The 6,000-nt window shown below is 45.2% G+C and overlaps 1 protein-coding gene across 3 annotated transcripts in view; it reads right to left on the bottom strand.

Annotated features, from left to right (window-relative positions):
* The window catches only part of PTPN13 (protein tyrosine phosphatase non-receptor type 13), a 125,761-nt gene extending 120,094 nt beyond the window's left edge, over positions 1-5,667 (bottom strand). Inside the window, exon 1 of one of the 3 annotated variants that reach the window (XM_042796694.1) lies at positions 5,575-5,667. The gene's annotated coding sequence lies outside the window, so the exon portion shown is untranslated. Of the gene's footprint in view, positions 1-3,254; positions 3,365-5,254; positions 5,381-5,574 lie in introns of those variants that run through there. The other 2 variants (XM_042796692.1, XM_042796693.1) reach the window with 2 other exon arrangements.
* Positions 5,668-6,000: the final 333 nt, after the last annotated feature.

Raw genomic sequence — 6,000 nt, forward strand, 5'->3', positions numbered from 1 at the left:
AGCTATTACATGAATAAAAATAAAGACAGACTACAAAATGGACATGAGACTCAGAGAAGCTTACAACCTCCAAGCACACAACTCTACTGTAAATATTATTTACATTAATGACGTTTTGTGCCTTTCAATGTCGATTCCGAAACAGCACTGAAGTTGAAGAACACAATGATTTCCAATACATTGGCATAACTATGCTATCTATTGCAATGAACTAGTATAGTTAGTTTTATGCAGCACACAACAGTGGTGGTAAGATTCCAACATACAAGGACATCCACAAACCTACTAGGAAGACTACTGTCATCTTGCTGCTACAGAACATCAGCTGCACCTACACAGGTATACAGATGTAGTCAAAAAAGCTTTTACAGATGTTGTGATACTGGATGTGAAGCACAGGAGAACCTGGTATTTCCACCGATTTACCCAGTAAGAGTCTATCATTCATTATGATAAAAAGCACATTCCACCTGCAAAACGTGAGGAATTTGTATGATCCAACAGCTTTCTCCCTTTGACAAATTACAGAGCAACAAACAAAACTGCATTTCAGGGCAAGGTCTGATAGGAAAGAGCCTCAGTTTAAGTCCTCTTACTTGAGACAGAGTTAGACAGGAGTGTTTCCTACTCAACTCAGCATCAATTTCAAGCTTACAGAACAAATACAAATCACCTGCAACAGCACTGTTCAAGAAAAGTCACCCAAGCAGCCTTTCAGCTCGAGATTTTTTTCTAAATAAACCAGACATCAGATATGCCACTTGTGCAGTACCTCTCTGCACATACACCTGAAACCAAGTACCTACACTACAAAAATTCAGAGATGTCAACACCTTATGAAAACCATTTTCAGATTCACTTTCAAAATTTTCAGCAAGCTCTATAGGATGTTCCCTCCCATATCTCTCCCACAGATAGAGACAAATGCTCTTCACGAAGACCATTTTCAAGAAACAAACAAATAAAAGTCCTTTATCCAGAGTTGGGAGAACAACCCAGAAACTCATGTCTTTCCTCTGACAATGCAGAAGCATGCAGAAATTGAAAGTCTTTTCATCCCAAGAGCCTACTGAAAAAAGTGATGTATTTTTTGAAAGCACCAGATTAGTTAATGAAGAAGTGTGCGTTCAATTCCAAATCTGTTCACTTAACATTTTGTAATTTTTAGGTCAGTTAATTCTTCTCTCCATGCTTTACTTGTAGCTATGAAACGGGAGACAAAGCTTCCCTCTCTTTTCCAAGTTCCCCATCTCATCTAATTTAATGACAGACTGTTTCAAGCAGGAACAATGAGCTGACACAACAACTAGTCCTAAATCTGACATTACCTTGTCACCTACAAATCCTTAATAACACTCAACGTCCTGCAAAACTACAGTATGCCCTATAAATACCAGCAATCAAAAATTAGCAGTTTTAATACTAGGTCTCCTTTAATTCTTGACATATTACTTGCAGACATTTCTGTGGCATATTAAATTTACATATAAAATATAAAGAACAACAGACGAAACCCCGAGAACAAAGCCTTCTCACCTCTGTCATTCTTCCTACGGAGTTTCATAAGCTAAGTGGAGCAGATCTCTATCCTGGCAATTGGATTTCAAATTCACAAGGCATATCATTGTCCCAAAGCAGCCTACTCAATTCACTGCCTTTTATGAAAGCATTTTAATAGATAATGATGCACAAAGAATATGCCTAGTTGCTCACCAGGTATTTAACTGGCATAGGAGAAAGAGAAGCCCGGACAAAATAAAAACGGCACCAAAGAGTCTTCTTCTGCCCTTCCCATCTGTAAATGCCAGCTTCCTTCTCTACACTTCAGGAGGAGGTGGGGCTGGGAAACACTTCTTTCAGAAGTTCCACCCTTCTTTAGAGATGCACAGATTTCATTAATAGTTAACTGGCGACATACAACATTAACTTACTCTGGTATTCATAGCTTTCCATCCACGCTTGTCCCATGGTAAGCGACAGCTTAGGGCAACTGCTTACAAATATTTTCTGCACCATGACACACTACCCCAAGACCTGCTTTTCAGTCCCTTTGTCTCACTGACTAGCACATTTTAAAACAGTAGAATTCCAGCCAGTTTTTCTGTAAGCAGAGATAAAAGGCTGACGGACAGAACATCAGGCTGCTAACCAACACTCCCTCTCAAATGTCCAAAATGCAGCAGCCAGATCAATACTTACATGTTCTTAGTTTTGACAGATGTCTGGTGAAATCACTTTGAGTTTTACCAGTATCATCTATGGACTAAGGGTTCTAGTCTTGTCGCATGAGTAAACTGGAAAATTCTCCAAAAGAAAATCATTCACCTTAAATAGCTGACCTTACTCTTGTTCAAGTTAGTAAGTTTTGACAGGTGCTCTGGAACAACCACTAAAGGGGACCTTACACCTCAAGAGTCTCTCAACTGTGAAGGACTTGGAAAAAGAGGTTGCCTACATGAACCAGGCCCTCTGGGCCATATTGTCATGTATTTAAACATATAAATATTTGAAGCCATTTAATGTGCGGCAGTATTCAGAGACTTGAGTGATAAATAAGAGGTTTGTCCAACTGACTGGCACTTCAACAATAAACTCCATTTAAGAGTCTGCCCAGTCTCATTTTATCTGTCCAATTACTTACCTCTCTTGCAGGAATAGCATGCTATTAAGGTTTGCTGATTAAGATTTGAAGGCACTTTGAAGATTTATTGTACTATACAACTGCTAATTATTATTGTTCATACCTGCATTCGTTTGGGAGGAAAATAGCTATGCACCAAATAATTTTCACATGTAAAAGTGAAAACATTTGCTTTGCTGTGCTCTTTAAAGAGTAAACAGATAAAAGACTGTATCTTAAGTCCTTCACTGTGATACTTACCCTTTATTTGTAAGAACACATGACTGAAAAAACCCCACCATAAAAGAAAAAAAAAAAAAAAAAAAAAAGGGCAAAAAACCACAACACCTTCCTTCCTACTGGAACAGGCAAAAACATTTGTGCCTTGGTAACTTCCCACCTGCAGGAATGCAGTCTCCTCCCTTTCCTAGACTTCTTCACTACTTCTGAGACATCCAAAAAATCACAATGCTATGCACATGTTATCATAGGCTCAAAATGACCAGTTACAGCAATTATTTACCACTCATCCATATCACAGCCCATTTTTACTTTCAAAAGCCTGTGAAGCTGTGAATAGACATCTTCTCCATACACTCTGTTATTGTGGTGAAAATATGTGCTATGTACTCACTTATCTCTTAACATTCAGCCCATCCTTCTCCCACAGATACTTCCTTGTTTCATGCATGCTCTTCCATCCACTCAAGTGTCCTCCAGTCTGTGGCTCTCAGCTTCCAACTCCACTCAAAAACAGTCTCAGAACAAAGAGATTTTTTTTTTTTAATTAAGACATTATAACATGTCCCTGTATAGAGCCTGTCTTCTTTTACACCTGGTGTATTCAAAAAAAATTTACTGTTATTGCACCACCTTTAGCTTAAAAGAAAAAAAATCACACTCTGAATAGGGAAGAAAAAAAAAAATCAATACAAAGCCCTTCGTCTACAGAAGGTTCAATTTTTTTATCACACAACAGCAAAAGAGATTAAAAAAAAGTCTCATTATGGCAGAAATATGTTATGTGCTTTTCCAGTCATCAGACAGGATTGTTACATTAAAAAAAAATATCTTTAAATGTTAGACTGTAGGTTTTTCTATCTCTTGCTGTCATTCTTTCCCTTCCTTAAACTACTGCTTACATTTAAAAACTGTTTATGGAAAGACATGCTTGTTGGCAGATAAGAAAGGAACCTCAGATGAAATACATATGCCCGACATGAAAACTGAACAGATAGTACGTTTGATAGCACTAGGAGTGGTAGCAAATTCTGTTGTAACTGATCTACTAAAAGATTCTAAGACTAGATTTACTCTTTCCTCATCAGTATTTCTTGCACAAGAACCAACCTATTTGTTTTCCTATTTGTATCTGTATCCCGGTTGATTCTAACTCTTGCAGAACTGTCTTTAAAACCTATTTCTGGTCACCCAGAACCAGACTTGCACAGGCAGAGCATCAGTCAGGGGCCCGATGCATAATTTGAACACAGAAAGCAGTCCTTCTCTGGAGCCATTACATTAAGTATGACATGTCATCACTTCACTAGCCTGAACCCAAAGGGATGACCTGGGCATCAAGACACCTAGCAACACAGGTATTCACTGACAGCTTTCTCACGTGGGGCTTCAGCGCCCAGAAGAAAGTCTATGTATTCTGACCCAGTTTCACTCTAGTTTCATAAAACATGTTCTCGTCTCACTGAGAAGGCATCATGAACTGATCACGGTTACTGCCCCAGCTAGTTCCACATGCAAAGACACTCATATTCCCTTCTCCAAAACTCACACCTTAATAAGATGGCTAGACACAGATTACCTGCAACCAACCTTACAGTTTTCATGTCCTACATTTACTTCTGATCCCACCTACAAAACCAAACCGGTTCCCAAATGTTTCCCCAATAAACAGAAGGGGTACAGCGCAGCTCCTGGCGGTTCCCTATGAAGTCACTGCCTTTGTTGTTTTAAACATGCAATTTAAAGAGAATGACACAATCTAGAATATGAGAGAGATTATTCTGCGGTCTGCGGAGGTGTCGATTGCTAGGAGATAAAAAGCCAATGAAACCTACGCTATTTCTCATCACCGGCCAACAGATTTATACTTCTGTTCCTCCAAAAACGTTAATAAGGCAACGAGTTTCCCTCTGTGAAGAAGTTTGGGGGGGGGGGGGGGGGTGGGGGGGTTGCTTTGTTTGGTTTGAGTAAGCAAGAACGAGCCTTTTGCCGCCAGTAGACGCAACCCTCCCTCCCTCCCCCCTCCCCTCCCGGGACTGAGAGCCCAGTTCTACCCCAAAGGCGACCCGGGCAGGAGGCCCAGGAGTAAAACCCCCGACCGCCCCGCCGCGCTTTGGGCGGCCTTTCCTTCCCCCCTCCGCGGCGAGACGCGGGCCGGGGCTGCCACCCTGCCCGCTCCCCTCCGTGGGGACCCGCTGCCCGCCCTCCCCGTGGGAGCTGCCGCGCACCTGGCGCCGCCGGCATCCCCGCCACCCCACGGCAGAGGGGCCACGCCATTAAATGGCCACCAACGGCCGCCCGATCGCAAGACTCCCCCTTTCCCTCCCCTCCCCTCCCCTTCCCACCCACCCACTCCCCTCAGGAACGAGCGGCCCGGGGAGCCGCGGACCTCACCGGCCGGTCTAGAGGCGCCGTTCGCTTCACGCAGGGCGGCGACGGAGCCGAGGAGCCCCGGAGCTTCGCCCTCCCCCCCACCCCGCAGCCGCGCTGGCGTAATGTTGTGGTCGGCGCCTGCAATGGAGCGCGGGGAGGGAGTCAGAGCGGAGCCGCATCCCCCCGCGCCGGCCGCCAAGCCCCAGCGCCCCGCTCCCCGCACAGCGCGGAGAGGGCGGGAGCGGCGCCGCTCCCCGCCCCGCGGCTCCTTCCCTCCTTTCTCTCTCCCCCTCCGCACGGCCGGCTCGCCGCCCCTCGGCTGGCGGGCCCGGGTTACCCACCGCGGCCGCCCGGCCCCCGCTCCGCCAGCCGCCGTCCCCTCAGGGCCGCCAGCAGCGCGGCCGCCCTCCGCCCCCGACGGCCGCTCCCTCCCTCACGCCCCCGAGGCGGCGGGGAAGCTGCTGACACAGGCCCGGCCCGGCCCCGCCCTCTCCCTCAGTGCCCGGCCCGGCCCCTTCCCGCCCCTTCCCGCCCTCAGCTCGACGGTAGCTTGAGTGTTGATTCTTGGGGGTAAAGGCGGATTGTGGTTTTTTTTTTTTTTTTGTTTTGTTTTGTTTTGTTTTGTTTTTTTTGGTTGTTGTTGTTGTTGTTGTGTTGTGTTGTGTTGTTTTGTTTTGTTTTGTTTTCGGGGGTGATCTTACCTCTGGGCGCTCCCAGGCCTTGGCGCTTAGATTGGCGGTCTTGGGTCTCCATTACAGGAGTCACCC

The sequence above is a fragment of the Tyto alba genome, unplaced genomic scaffold (genome assembly GCF_018691265.1).
Source record: "Tyto alba isolate M040663 unplaced genomic scaffold, T.alba_DEE_v4.0 Super-Scaffold_23, whole genome shotgun sequence".
In the NCBI taxonomy this organism is placed as follows: Eukaryota; Metazoa; Chordata; class Aves; order Strigiformes; family Tytonidae; genus Tyto; species Tyto alba.